The sequence below is a fragment of the Staurois parvus genome, unplaced genomic scaffold, assembly GCF_062004578.1.
Source record: "Staurois parvus isolate SC_StPar_1 unplaced genomic scaffold, SC_StPar_1.0 ptg000475l, whole genome shotgun sequence".
Lineage (NCBI taxonomy): Eukaryota > Metazoa > Chordata > Amphibia > Anura > Ranidae > Staurois > Staurois parvus.
Window position 1 is genome coordinate 1,991,889 of NW_028318271.1, and position 15,564 is coordinate 2,007,452.

The 15,564-nt window shown below is 44.6% G+C and overlaps 1 long non-coding RNA gene across 1 annotated transcript in view; it reads right to left on the reverse strand.

The window, feature by feature from the left end:
• Positions 1–282: 282 nt before the first annotated feature.
• The window catches only part of LOC149452381 (uncharacterized), a 70,387-nt gene continuing 55,105 nt past the window's right edge, over positions 283–15,564 (reverse strand). Inside the window, exon 2 of the long non-coding RNA XR_016314879.1 lies at positions 283–431. This is a non-coding gene — a long non-coding RNA (uncharacterized LOC149452381). The remainder of the gene's footprint in view (positions 432–15,564) is intronic.

The window sequence follows — 15,564 nt, forward strand, 5'->3', positions numbered from 1 at the left end:
GCCTTTGGCTGTCAGAGTACAATTGTCGAGAGGGGGATTTGTCCATTCGTGATGTACTGTATAATGTGGACAGAGGAATCTGTTTGATTTTTTTTGTGCCATCCACAGGTTGAGCAAAAAAAATCTAATAATGTATGCCCAGCTAAAGATTCCCTCTTGAAGACAGTGGACCTGTGGTGGGACAAGTCGGGGTGCTGCTGGTAAGTTTTAAACTTTTATTGTTACTCTTGGGGGTTTTTTTGAGTTTTTGAAATATGACAATCACTCTAATATACTTTAAAATTTCCTGAAACTTTCATCATTTTATTTCCTCAAATTGTACATTTTCTGTTATTTTTATGTGGGTAGAACTTCCTAAACTTGAAAATAAATAACACCGCCTTCAGACATTCTCGCATACACCACTTCTTCTTTCCTGAGATGACTGTGACCTGGAAAAGACAAATGAAGGAACACTGTCACTGTGCATAAGCCATACATATATTTTTCCTAAAAAAAAAATCAGCCTTCACATAGAACAAATCATTCTTACTGATACAGTAAAGGATAATCTGAAAGCCCAGAGCCTAGAATTACATGAGCAATTGCAGCTTTGGAGGTCAGTGTGCAATTCCTCTACTGATTTTTGGGTAGGATTTGTACCAGCACAGAGCACAGATTCCTCCAGCAAACTGGACACTCTACAGTAAGAGGTTTGGACACAAGATTGCATAATATTAGATGTGTAGCCATGAGTGTACGTGTGGGTGTTTTTTTTTTCTCTCTATACATTTTATTATTATTGTGGTTATTAAAAGCCTTGTACCGTATAGTAGTTTTGCATGGTAAGTACTAAAATAATAAACATTGTAAAAGTATTTTCTTTTCATTCTTTCTTTTTTTTTTTAGTCAGGTAAATATAAAGAATAGCATATTAATAATGTGAAGTCTTCTATTCATCAGTGTCTCATCCCGTATCAAGATGAACCAGTAAGAGGTTTCAATCAAAGTACAAGCCGTGGCCAAAAGTTTTGAGAGTGATACATATATTAATTTTCACAAAGTCTGCTGCTTCAGTGTTTTTAGATCTTTTTGTCAGATGTTACTATGATAGTATAATTACAAGCATTTCATAAGTGTCAAAGGCTTTTATTAACAATTACAATGAATTTATATTTATGAGTCAATATTTGTAGTGTTGACCTTTTTCTTTTTTCTAGACCTCTGCAATTCGCCCTGCCATGCTGTCATTCAGCTTTGGGCTACATACTGACTGATGGCAGCCCAGTCTTACATAATCCATGTTTGCAGTTTGTCAGAATTTGTGGGGGGTTTTTTGTTCACCCGCCTCTTGAGGATTGACCACAAGTTCTCAATGGAATTAAGGCCTGGGGAGTTTCCTGGCCATGGACTCAAAATTTCAATGTTTTGTTCCCCAAGCTGCTTAGTTATCACTTTTGCCTTATGGCAAGGTGCTCCATCATGCTGGAAAAGGCATTGTTCTTCACCAAACTGTTCTTGGATGGTTGGAAGAAGTTGCTCTCGGAGGATGTTTTTGTGCCATTCTTATTTCATGGCTGTGTTCTTAAGCAAAATTGTGAGTGAGCTCACTCCCTTGGCTGAGAAACAATCCCACACATGGATGGTCTCAGGATGCTTTACTGTTGGCATGACACAGGTCTGATGGTAGCACTCACCTTTTCTTCTCTGGAAAGGGTCTTTTCCAGATGCCCCAAACAATCAGAAAGGGGATTCATCAGAGAAAATGACTCTACCCAAGTCCTCAGAAGTCCAAATCCTGTACCTTTTGCAGAATATCAGGCTGTCCCTGGAGATAAGTGGCCTCTTTGCTGCCCTTCTAGACACCAGGCCATCCTCAAAAAGACTTCACCTCACTGTGCGTGCAGATGCACTCACACCTGCCTGCTGCCATTCCTGAGCAAGCTCTGCACTGGTGGTGCCCCAATCCCGCAACTTTAAGAGACGGTCCTGGCGATTGCTGGGCTTTCTTGTGTAATTCAGCACCAAGTAAAAGGCAATAGACACAAATTTCAATAACCACAGTTGTATTGGATAATTCAAAATGGCACAGATTAATATTTGGGGGGCTACAATCAGTTTGCAGCAATTTACACAGTCAGGAAAATCTGAGCAATGGTAACCCAAAACAGATAGCAGTGATTAAGTAATGTCAGCAAACTGTAATTACTCGCTAGATGTCAGTGGTGCCTACTTGGGATGCAATGCTGGTTGTGGGGAAGAAGGCCTAGTAGAACAACCCACTTTCCTGAACCATACTGAGTCTTTTGACTCCTTTCCACATCCCCTGCAACCCCCTTCTCCTTACAGGGCTCTGCTGAATGAAGTCCAGAGTAGGACAGAAGAGGGAAACATAATAAAAAAAAAGCTATCACATTTTGGTGCTGCCCTAGACATTGACCTGTGATTGCCATGATGGTACATAAAGCCCTGGTGACAGATAGCACCGTGAACAAGGTCACCTTGGCCGTTTTGCCTTAGTACTTTATTAAATGTTCTTTTCAGCATCATTTGTTAACATTTTATAGGCCTAAATTTTCCTGGCATTTACTGGCATCATAATTGGTATTTTAGACCCATCTTGTGACTCAGTAGCAGGCACAGTTAGAACTATTCAAGACAGTGTTTCAGTAATGGAAATGACAAAGATAACCATCTAGATTTGTAGTCTAATTAGGAATACTGTGATTCATCATTAGCAATGCCCTTCCCTGCTCATTAGAGAAGAGTTCTCATCTTCTGCAGATAATTTCTTCTGATGCCTCAATGATCATTAGACCTATGTTGAAGAGCATCTAAAAGGATGGTAATTTCAAGAAGAGCCCCAATCTTACAAGAGAGAAGATGATTGTTTTAGAATGAAGAGCTGTGGAAATTACTAAATGCACTGAAGTAAAGTTCGTAATTACATACTGTACATACAGTTACATAGATAAAAGATAAGTGCATTGTAAGACAAAGTGCCCTTGTTAGCTTTGCCCTTTTGCTCTGACCTAACCCATGCTCCTATTCCTCTATCTGTGGCTGCGGCCACTGGGGATTATTTACATTCCATTTGGTTTGTCTCTGGGCTGCTGGATGTAAACAATCGATTGAGGTAAGGCTGGCCATAGACGGATCAATATTTGACCAGTTTAGCAGGGACGATCAACTTCTCTCGAACAGACTATTGGACATTTTTAATTCGATCAGCGGCTGCAGCCAATCGGGAATAGCACAGTGGGGAGGATTCCTCTATCCATCTTGCTTGTGTGGATGGGGAATCCATTTCTTAGCCAGGTAACCATTCAAAAAAAAAGAAATCTACGGCCAGCCTAGGTATTCATCAGTGGAGGGAGAGGGTGGCTCCTGTTAAGTCGGGAAAAAGGGGACAAAAGAATTAGCTTGACAAAGTAGTTAAGGGCCCATTTACATCATTGCAGTGTATTAATTCACATCGGTTATGCCACTAATTAAATTGCAGTATGTTGAAGCAGCTCATTCATTTGAATAGGCTGCCTAATATACAATAGCACATTAAAAAAGGTGCAAGCACTATTTTTACCAGTGAAGAGTTCCACCACCTACAGTAGTTTCTTACAGTGTATTGTGGTGACTGCAATGAATGTGCACTGTGAAAAATGCATTGGGATGGCATTTAGAAGGGTTGGCATGGCAGAACACCAACATAACAATGCATGTTACAGTAACACTCTAGTTGCTGCCATGCGACAATGAGATTTGGTCCTTAATATGCTATACTTTCCATTGGCTGCTGCCGATGATGCCTTGGTTATGGTAATGTCACTCTTCTTCTGGTGAGATCCCAAGCAATGCTGAATAGACCAGATCTCTAGTGAAGACGTCCATGCACTGTGCTGTAGTACCAGCTTGAGAGATTTAAATCATTCTTCAAGCTGAGGGAAAGGTAAGTATATTTATTAGCTTTTTTCTTTATTGTTTTTTTTTTTTTTAACTAAGTGGCTAATAACAATAGAGAAAGAGGGTCTAATATTTTAGGCCCCATTCGCACCTGAGCATTTTGTAGTCTGAAGTTCTCTATTTGTCAGTGACTACATCTTATGTATTTCAATGGTGGCCGGTCACATATATGCCTGTAGCTCAAAGCCTGATGCTCCAAAAGCTATATGAGCTACTTTTGAGGAAGATTTGGGGTGTTTTTGGCGTTATAGACTTCAAAGAGAATACCTGTAAACACTTGAATCAAGAGTTTGTTAGTGCATTTTCAAGTGTATTGCAAGCATTTTTTAGCCTGGTCTCCTCCTAGTGCCTTCCATTGTCTAAAACAGATTCTAAAATGCTTGTATAGGCATGCAAAAACACTCAAATATAAATGCCTGAAAACATCTGAAAATTGCTCTGTTTAAGTGTTAATGCAGCCTTAAAGTGGTTCTAAACCCCTGAAATGGAACATAAACAAAGCTTATCCTTTAATTTTGTGATATCCTTTCTATAGTGTGTACTTGCCTCAGTCCAAAGCACCACACCAAGTGTGAACCGTTTCTGATTTCTCTTTCTTCAGTTATCTGCATTAGTCATTTGAAAGATATTATCAACATCAATCAATCCCAAGAGACCCCCTCCCCCCCCGACACACACACATACACACACGCACACAGCAGGTGATTGACAGTCTCAGCTGTGCATGTTTCCCTATGAGACTCTGTGTTAAGGGGGATGTCCATTCCCTCAATTATGGTCTCTGTTCTATGCTGTGCTGTGTGTTACATCAGATCTCTCCCACCCCCCACCCCCCTACCCATTCTGGTCTCTGCTCTATGCTGGGCTGTGTGTTACATCAGAAACCCCCCCTCCCCATTCTGGTCTCTGCTCTATGCTGTGCAGCATGTTACATCAGATTCACCACCACCACCTTCTGGAAGCCCAAAAATATGTGTTGATGTGTGAACATTGAACAGTTGTGGAGGAGAGAGTGCTGCAGATAAACAGGTACAGCGTATGTAGGAGGATTTGTTTAATCTCAGTGTATTATCTGAGGCCAGTCACTTCACTGGGTATATGTAAAGGTTTAAAATCGCTTTAAGCAGACCTTGCATTTTACGGCAAGGTCCACTTTTTGTTCAAACAAAGACAAAAATCTGTAAAATTGAAGAAAAAAACACACCTCTTCAACAGATCATGATTGTTGTTGACTCAAGATAGGGGAGTTACTACTGCATCAAGGGAGCAAGGACAAGATTATATATATGTACGAACTGTAAGAGAAAAAAAAATCAACTAAACTTCAGCAGATTGTAAAGTCTTTTAGGAATCGACTATTGCTTGTATAATAGATAAATGAGATTGGAGAATTTAAATCTAAGTAGTTTTTGGGTTATCCATCAGCTTCATTTCAAGTATTTTATGCTTCCTTTTACAATTTGGAGGGAGGAAGTGTTTAGAAAGAGTAAACCATTTATTTCTATTATAATTGATTTAAATTTGTCCTTAAGTTAAAAGGTTGCAACATTCATCATTTATCAAAGGTAGTAATAAGTTCTGAGATTTTGAAAAAATATCATCTGCACAACAGGAAATTCCTACCTTGATACTCAGAATGTCAATGTTATTTGTTATATTTTGAGATTATATTTCCTTAAAAATAAATAATCGGGGATAGTGACATAGAGCTTTTTTAGATTTTTCTTTTGGTTCATTCCTGCTAAGCTATGATTTGCCTAGGCGCACCAGCCAGGCAAATCTGTCCTTCTTTTGATTTCTGCTGTATTGTGCTATTGTTGTAAATGTGCCCCACGGTGTATTTACTGTGCGGCAAGCAAGGCATTTGCCCTGGGTGGTAATCTTCAGGGGGGCGGCGCCACTGCCCTGGAAGAAGTGGCAGGGACGGAGACATGGTGAGGAGGCTGCGCACTGCTGGAGGGTGCGAGGATGGCCGCATGCTTCTTGTGCAGGTTAGTTCGGGCAATCAAGTGTTGGTGGTGGTGACGGGGGTGGCATATGGCGGGTGATCAGGTGTTGGTGGTGTGGGAGGGTGAGGTGGGCGACGGTTGCGGAGGGTGGTGGTGGGGAGGTGTGCTGCTGGTAGGGGGACGCCTGATTCTTGTGTTGCCAAGGGCAGCACAAGAAATGAATACACCACTGAATGTGCCTACCTATTTACAACTGCCTACCCCTGTTTTTGAGACTTTTAAGGCACTCAATATCACAACTTAAGTTAAAAATATAGTATATATTTTATTTATACAGGTTTGAAAGGATAAAAGACACATATATACAGCTTTTGGTACATAACATCATATATAGAGTGTACATCATCGCTTGTCATAGAAGATGTGGTAATTGTGATGTCCACTTGGCTGGATCGGGGATGTCCACACTTGTTATTTTTATCTATTACATCTTTTTCCATATACAATAACTGTCATTTCTGTGATTAGCAAATACAATTCATTGTATTATTTATTAAATAAGATATATGTTTTTTTGTTTTCAATTTGTACAATTCTATTGCAGAGATGTGGAATTCCTGATACCCCCGAGGAAGGAGTTGTCTGAAATGCGTTGGGTGAATGGAAACACATGAAAATTACCATATCTTCTATGACAAGCGATGATGTACACTATATATGATGTTATGTACCAAAAGCTGTGTCTTTTATCCATTCAAACCTGTATATATAAAATGTATACTATATTTTTAACTTAAGTTGTGATATTGAGTGCCTTGAAAGTCCCATAAGGGGGTTTAGCAGCATATTCGATTTAGTAAACAGGGATGTGGCATTTTTTCAGCGTTCATCCACAACTCTTCCATGTATTTCTCTATTTGCTCATTTATGTGCATTTCCCTCAACCCGTTACAATACAGAGAAAACCCAATCTACCAAGCAGCTCCAGCGGGGGTAACACTTCACAAACATACATCCTTGTGGAAATTATTTTTCTTTGGTCCACAAAATCTTTTGGCAGTTAGTCTTTGCCTACGCACCCAATCTAACATTTGTAAGTAGCTGCCATTTCAGACCCTGCCATCTGTAGCTGCAGGATAATTGTGATGTAGCAGTCTGCTAGAGATGGCACTCCAATTTGTCTGACTTGTCAATCTGTTCCCATATAGCGTCTTTAGTAAAATAAATATTTTCAAACCACATTTCCAGTGTCTTCTCCTGCCTTTTGGTAGATGAGATTCCCAATAATGGAGAATTCCTGAAAAGACCCTAGGGTCGTTATATACCCCTAGAGACAAATACAAGAGTCGGAGTGGTGTTAAATCTGCATGCATAGGACAACAGAAAAGAAATGCCCGTAGCGAAATAAAGAAGAAATAGCGCAGGGCATACATGACTAGGCCCAGAGTGGGGGAAGGAAGAGCAGAAAGGGTTAAGGTAGCTCCAGGGGGATTTGTTATTGTTAGTGGGGGGTAGCTGATTGGTAGAGGTTGGTGTAGGTGGGGTTTTGCTGCACCTTAGGGTGGGAGGTTCTGTGAGGGGGCGTCAGTTAGCTGGACGGCAAGAGTGTGAGCTTCCCTCCCGCCCTCCCTGTTTGGGTGAGTTTTGGGTCCCTCCAGGTAGAGGGGGGGATTATGTTGGTTCATGGACTGTTGTTGGTCTTTGGAGGCGGTTCTTATTTGGAAGGTAAACAACAATGGTGTGGGACCCATCCGTGGTATGGGATGCCCAGGGACATTCCCAGTTAACCAAGGTTTAACTGGAAGGTGGTGGTGCTGCACTGCGGACGGTATGGTTGTCTCCGAGCTGGTTGGTTGCGGCTGGAGGCCTAGTGTATATGGTTGTCCGCAGGTGCATTTCGGATCATTTTGGGGTGCCTTCGAAGACCAACAACAATTCTGTGGGTTTCTGTTATAAGGAATGGTTGGTGTATTGTAACTTGAGTTGTTAATAAAAGGCTATGTTGGCCATTTACTCCAAAATTGGTGTTATGTCTTTTGTTAGTATAATTGGTTAAGGGGAAGGGGGTTGGCGCGGAACGGTAATGGTGGTAATGGGGAAGAGGACGAGCCTATCTCTGGTGCAATAGTCATGTATGTATCTGAGCTTACTATACTCTTGACTAGAAAAAAATATTTGCATAGACAGCAAATCTGTCCAACAGTTTTCACTCCAAATGCTATGATTTTGTCCAAAAATGTTTTATTGAAAATTGAACTACAGCTATAGCTACTATATGATTATATAGCCATTTTACTGTGTATGCCACAGGTGAAAAATGTTTTAAATTGTATAATAATATAAATATAGTGTATACAGATTTCCAAGCACCCTCCAAGGAACTGATAGAAGGATTCATAAGGCACTGCAGCCATGAAAAAAATGGAAGTGTTCTTGAAAGAGAGTTTGTTGCTAAAAGGCCAAGAGTCTGAAAATGCTGGTGTATGACATAGCTGAGCCACCATGGATAGCTAGAGAGATCATTGATTTTAATAATAATGCCAACTCCGGGATACTTTACAAAACATCAAAGAGCCTTTAAGATGCAAGATGGAGCATCTATCACCATTACGAAGGTCAAGTCTTGATTTGGAAAGCATATTGCCCCAGTAGAGATTTGGTGAGCACTTAGTTCACTCTAGCCCCGAATATCCTTTACACACTGGCTAGCTGAAAGGATGATTTGAAAGAAAGTCACTTAGGTGTTGATTATAACCTTGTTTTCCATCATGGAACAGACAAATCTCAGGTACAAACATTACGCATGTTCAGATACCTGTGAGAGGAATGTTTATATAACACTGAAAGATCGAAGCCATGGAAAAAAGACTCCTTCAAAAACAAGTTCTGGCCAGCTCAGTAGACTGTTTTAAAAAGCTAGTTGCATTCCTAAATGCACAACATATGATCAGATAATAGTTAAAGGTATTAACACCTGATCCAGGGAATATTCAATTCCCTGGGGGGAGGGGGGAGGAATTGGACCATGCTTCATAGGGTAAGTATAGGATTGTGTATATAGAGGTCTTTTTTCTTTTTTTTTTATTATGGTTGAACTAGATGGACTATCATATGTAGCATACATAAGCTTCATTTTATCTGCTGCAAGGAAACCCTCAAGGAGAAGCACAGCTAGTAGTGTGCTGGCCATACACTACTTAATTTGGTTTTATTTTAACCACTTGCCTACCGGGCACTTATACCCAATTTGTGCCCAGGCCAATTTTCAGATTTCAGCGCTGTTGCATTTTGAATGACAATCACGCGATCATGCAACATTGTACCCATATGAAATTTTTATCTTTTTTTCACACAAATAGAGCTTTATTTTGGTGGTTTTTAATCGCCGCCGGGTGTTTTATTTTTTGCACTATAAACAAAAAAAGAGCAAAAAAATTTTAAAAAAAAAGTTTTTCTTTGTTTCTACTATAAACCTTTGCAAATAGGTAATTTTTCTCTTTCACTAATGTGTGTTGATGAGTCTGCACTGATGAGGCAGCACTGATGATGTTGCACTAATATGCAACAATGATGGGCACGGATAGGCAACACTGATGGGCACCGATATGCTGCACTGATGAGGTGGCACTGATGAGGCCGCACTGATGATGCTGCACTAATTTATTTATTTATTTTTTAAATGTATTTATTTCAGGTACTTATATAGCACCGTCAATTTACGCAGCGCTTTACATATATATATTACACATTCACATCAGTCCCTAACCCTCAAGGGGTGCACAATCTAAGGTCCCTAACTCACATTCATACATACACATACTAGGGCCAATTTAGACAGGATCCAATGAACCTACCAGCATGTCTTTGGAGCGTGGGAGGAAACCGGAGTACCCGGAGGAAACCCACGCAGGTACAGGGAGAACATGCAAACTCAAAGCAGGTGGAGCCGTGGCTGGGAATTGAACCAGCGACCCTAGTACTGCCAGACTAACCATTTAGCCACTGTGCTGCCCAATATAATGACTAATATATAGCAATGATGGGCACTGATAGGCAGTACTGATGGGCACTGATAGGCTGCACTGATGGGCACTGTGACAGCGTGAGGAAAGTGCTGCCGATAACCGACAATTGTATTTACTCGGTGATCTGCTGTGTCATTGGACACTGCTGATCACTTGGTAAAAGGCCGTTGTGATTGGCCTTTTACCTCATCACATGATCAGCTGTGTCCATAGGACAGGGGTGTGCACCGCTGTGAGCCCAGGGGAGGGCATGTTCTGGGACGACATCATGTGATGCTATCCCAGAACTGGACAACCACGCTGCAGCCATCATTAGGCTATAGCGTGGTTGGCAAGAGGTTAAAGTGATTGTAAAGTGTTTGTTTTTTTTTATTAAAATAATAAACAGGTTTATACTTACCTGCTCAATGTTATTGCACAGAGTGGCCAAACCTCCCTTCTAGTCACTTGTATGGGGTCAGACATGTACAGCTGTGTATGTTCATAGACACACACAGCAGTAGTCATGCTCCCTCCTCACTGGATTTGATTGACAACACCAGGAGTCAATGGCTTCCACTGCTATCAGCAAAGCTAGAGCGACCAGGGAGGAGAGAAGACTTGCCACAGGACACAGCACTGGATCAATAAAGGACTCAGATAAGCCCTAGTTTACACTGCTGTGACTTCTCAAGCGACTTGTTCTGACACACAACACAGAAAGTCGCATGACAAGTCAAAACACATTCAATTCAATGAGTAAAGTTTTAAATGCTGTGGCTCCAAAAAGAAAAAAGTAGTTCCTGCACTATTTTTCTGCGTCTTCCTTGAGACATGAGTGTCATAGACTGCAAATCACAAAATGTTGCAAGGAAGTCATTTCTTTGTCACTTTGGCTGCAACCTTTTGTAAGTTCAATACTGTGTGTCACACTCTGTATTGTTCAGGGGCGGACTGACAACTCATGGGGCCCCCGGGCAATAGGAAATCATGGGGCCCCTGTGTCCTAGCCAACACTCAAACCACACCCAAAAAAAGCCTGCGAAAGGTATCAAAGACATCTCATGGGGCCCCCTACTGACCCCGGGCCCTCGGGCAGTGCCCGAGAGCTCGAATGGTCAGTCCGCCCCTGGTATTGTTATGATTTGCCAAAGTAGCAATTTGATTTGTCAAAGTAGCAAGTCGGATGAAAGTCACATTGAAGAAGTATCAAGTTGCAATTTACAATGCAAAGTAGCTCTGGAAGTCACATGATTTTGGGGGCGCAGCAATATGATGGGGGGGGCAGTGCAAGATTTGTTTACCTTAACCACTTCAATACCGGGCACTTTCACCCCCTTCCTGCCCAGGCCAGTTTTCAGCTTTCAGCATCACATTTTGAATGACAATTACTCAGTCATACATCAACACTGTACCCAAATTAAATTTTTTTTCCTTTTTCACAAAAGTAGAGCTTTCTTTTGGTGGTATTTAATCACCACTGGGTTTTATTTTTTGTACTATAAACAAAAAAAGACAGAAAATTTAGAAAAAAAACGTGTTTTTCTTAGTTTCAGTAACAACGTTTTACAAATAAGTATTTTTTCTTCAAAAAATTTTACCAAAAAATGTAAAAATTTAAATTTCATCATAAATTTAGGCCAAAATGTATTCTGCTACATGTCTTTGCTAAAAACAAAAATCCCAATACCTGTAAATTAATTGGCTTTCATGAAAGTTATAGCGTTACTGGAATTTTATTTTTGTTTTTACTATTAATGGTGACGATCAGCGACTTATAGCAGGACTGTGGGACTGCGGTGGGCATTCTGACACTGGGGGGAACTGACTTGATGTCACTGACATCCCCAGTGACACCAATACAGGGATCAGTGCTAATAAGCACTGACACGGTAATAATAGTACTGGGCAGAGCCATACAAAGCAGTGTGCAGGAGCAGACAGGGGAGAGATCTGTGTTGTTTATACACAGGTCTCTCCCCCGTCAGAAAAACTCGGCGATTACTGGGTGCCGGCGAGTAATCACTGGCCGCGAATGGTGGCGCATGAGCCCCCTACTCGGAATTGCAAAATCACATACATATACGTCATTTTGCGCACCTGTGCCGCCCTGTAGCAGTATTTCTGCTATAGGGTGGTGCAGAACCGGTTAAAAAATGTTTTGTTATCACATCTTTTGCTGTCACAAGAAATGAAACATCACTTGTGATCGCAATAGGCAGTGAAAGGTACTCTTTAGGGAGAGATCTGATGTCTGTTAGACCCCAGATGTCTCCTCTGCCCTAAAAGCATCTGATTGCATACCACCACTGGTACACTGTGACAGATGTTGGTGGGACACTGGTACACTTACAGATTTTTATGTGCACTTGTAGACTGTGAGAGATGTTGATCGTCCACTGGCAGACACTGACAGATGCTGATGTTGAATTGGGACACTATTGCAAAGTTGATGGGACACCGGTACACTGTGACAGATGTTTTTGTGCACTGGTGCACTGTGACAGATGTTGATGGGACACTGGTACCTATGTTGATGTACACTGTGGACAGGGACAGATGGTGTTTGGTGCACTTTTGTGGCAAGGCCGCAGTGTGTGTTATCTTTGTGTAGCTGAACAATAAAAATCATCAGCTACACAGAAATCACTGACAGGCAGTAGCATCCCTCACCCCCACTGAGCTCTCACCGAGCTCAGCAAGGAAAGCCGATCCAGAGACATGTGCCTCTGTTTACACTCTTTGATGGCTGTGATTGGACACAGCCATCACATGATTGGGGGGCCAATTAGCTCATATCCTGATCTGGGATGTGCTATGTCAGAGGGACCAGACGCGTGGTTGGTCATAAATCTGACGGGTGCATCCAATCAGAATGGTGAAGCTCCCACCATGTCCTTTATGTACATTGGCTGGGTGGGAAGCGATTAAGGCATTAAATCCATTAGTGTTTACAACCACTTTAAGAATAATTATTCAATTTTCTAAACATTAGTGTGTAAAATTGACATTTGAAGAAACAGGATGGAAATTTTTCCTCAAACACATTTCTAGCAGTGTATGGTGGTTTTCTATTAGCCATTAGAAATTCTCAGCATGATAACATAATATATTGTAAGGTATGTGCCGTGAGCAGAAGGAGGAAAATGAAATGTGTTGAAAAAGCCTGCTGGGCTCTGATCATGATCAGAGATAATAATTAATCAGCATTGCTCGCTTTTTCTTCTGTTGTAACAATGAGCCGAAATCCCAAAAGGCCACTGCTTGTTACTTATTATAGTCTGTTATCCCAGGCAGGCTTACAGAGTCTGAGGTGCCAAGGTTTAAACAAAAATGTAACCTTGCTGTGCTCTGCAATAATCAGAGTTGGACATGGTCCACACATTTTGGGAATGCTAATTTTTAGCCCAAAATCTTAATCGTCTTTTGAAAAGAAGGAATCAGACCTAGCTAAATGCTGTCGGAGCATTCACTTAAAGTGGAAATAAAGTTGAAAAAAATATTTGCGAGCAGGCAGACTCTTTATTGCAGAAGAGACTGGATGAGTTACTCCTGCGGGCAAGCAGGTTAAATCCAACACGCGTATGGCGTGACCTCTCTGGGCACCACAGACAGACCTAAGATCCTGATCCTTTTGTCGGTGTTGATGTCCACTCCTACAGGGAGCACTTAGTTCCAAGAGCAATTACCTCCAGATACCATGTGTGACGGTCGTGGCGTCAGACCTCCAGCCCTTCTCACCAACTTGTGACCGAAGGACTAGCCAATCTAAAACCGCGCTGTCACGTGCGTAACTGTCAGGGCTCCCAGGTATGACCAGAGGTGTGTGACTGAAGCAGGGAAACGCAGACCTCAGATATGTTATAAACAATATAATTTATTAACACTAACAGTACAAACATAAACGCAGTGCAATACTAAAACATAATACGGTGCAAACAAACCAAACCAAACCACCCACAGATAACAGTATATACAAGCAAGCGTCGTCAGGCAGGCCGGGTCAATATCAATTGGGCAGGTAGGTACAGGGGGAGCAAGCGGAGAATGGTCGGGGTCACAGGCCAGGTTCAGCAGGTAGCAAGCAGCATAGTACAGAGGGTCAGGCAGAGGGATGGTCCGGGTCACAAGCCAGGGATCAGAACAGGTAGCAAGCAGCGTAGTACAGAGGGTCAGACAGAGGGATGGTCAGGGTCACAAGCCAGGATCAGAGCAGGAGAAGTCAGCAAAGGAACAGAAACAGGATGCAGGACAGATACAGGGCCCAGGACAAACACAACACCAAGGCAGAGTCTGCAAGTCTGGCCATCCCTTAAATACACCAGTATCATCAGTTCCAGGTGTTAGCTGGCTGAAAGGTTGAGTCTCTGATTGCTGGGAGCACCCGCTGGCCAGCCCTGGTACTGCAGATCAAAAGGCAGGTGAGTCCCACCATTGCTGGCCAGTCCATTCCTAACAGTACCCCCCCCTCAAGGAGCGGCCTCAGGACGCTCCAAACAGTCCTAGCTGGGCAAAATGTTCCACCGCCCGGGTCTGGCAACTGGCGGGATATCAAAGACTTGCACACCGGGCAGGACTCCGGGCAGCGGCACACCGGGCTGGACTCCGGGCAGAGGCACATCGAGCAGAGGCACACCGGGCAGAGGCACATCGAGCAGGACTCCGGGCAGAGGCACATCGGGCAGAGGCACATCGGGCAGAGGCACATCGGGCAGAGGCACATCGGGCAGGACTCCGGGCAGAGGCACACCGGGCAGAGGCACATCAGGCAGGACTCCAGGCAGAGGCACATCGGGCAGGACTCCGGGCAGAGGCACATCGGGCAGGACTCCGGGCAGAGGCACATCGGGCAGGACTCCGGGCAGAGGCACATCGGGCAGGACTCCGGGCAGAGGCACATCGGGCAGGACTCCGGGCAGAGGCACATCGGGCAGGACTCCGGGCAGAGGCACATCGGATTACCAGGCGAAGCAGCAGGCAGCGGGCCACCGGGCGGAGCAGCAGGCACCGGGCCCCCGGGCGGATCAGCAGGCACCGGGCCCCCGGGCGGGGCTACAGGCACCGGGCCCCCGGGCGGAGCAGCAGGCACCGGGCCCCCGGGCGGAGCAGCAGGCACCGGGCCCCCGGGCGGGGCGACAGGCACCGGGCCCCCGGGCGGGGCGACAGGCACCGGGCCCCCGGGCGGGGCGACAGGCACCGGGCCCCCGGGCGGAGCAGCAGGCACCGGGCCCCCGGGCGGGGCGACAGGCACCGGGCCCCCGGGCGGGGCTACAGGCACCGGGCCCCCGGGCGGAGCAGCAGGCACCGGGCCCCCGGGCGGAGCAGCGGGCACCGGGCCCCCGGGCGGGGCGACGGGCACCGGGCCCCCGGGCGGGGCGGCGGGCACCGGGCCCCCGGGCGGGGCGGCGGGCACCGTGCCCCCGGGCGGGGCGACGGGCATCGTGCCCCCGGGCGGGGCGACGGGTATCGTGCCCCCGGGCGGGGCGACGGGCATCGGGCCCCCAGGCGGGGCGACGGGCATCGTGCCCCCAGGCGGAGCGGCGGGCGCCGGACCCCCAGGTGGAGCGACAGGTCTCGGGCCCTCAGGCGGAGCGGCGGGCGCCGGACCCCCAGGCGGAGCGACAGGTCTCGGGCCCTCAGGCGGAGCGGCGGGCGCCGGACCCCCAGGAGGA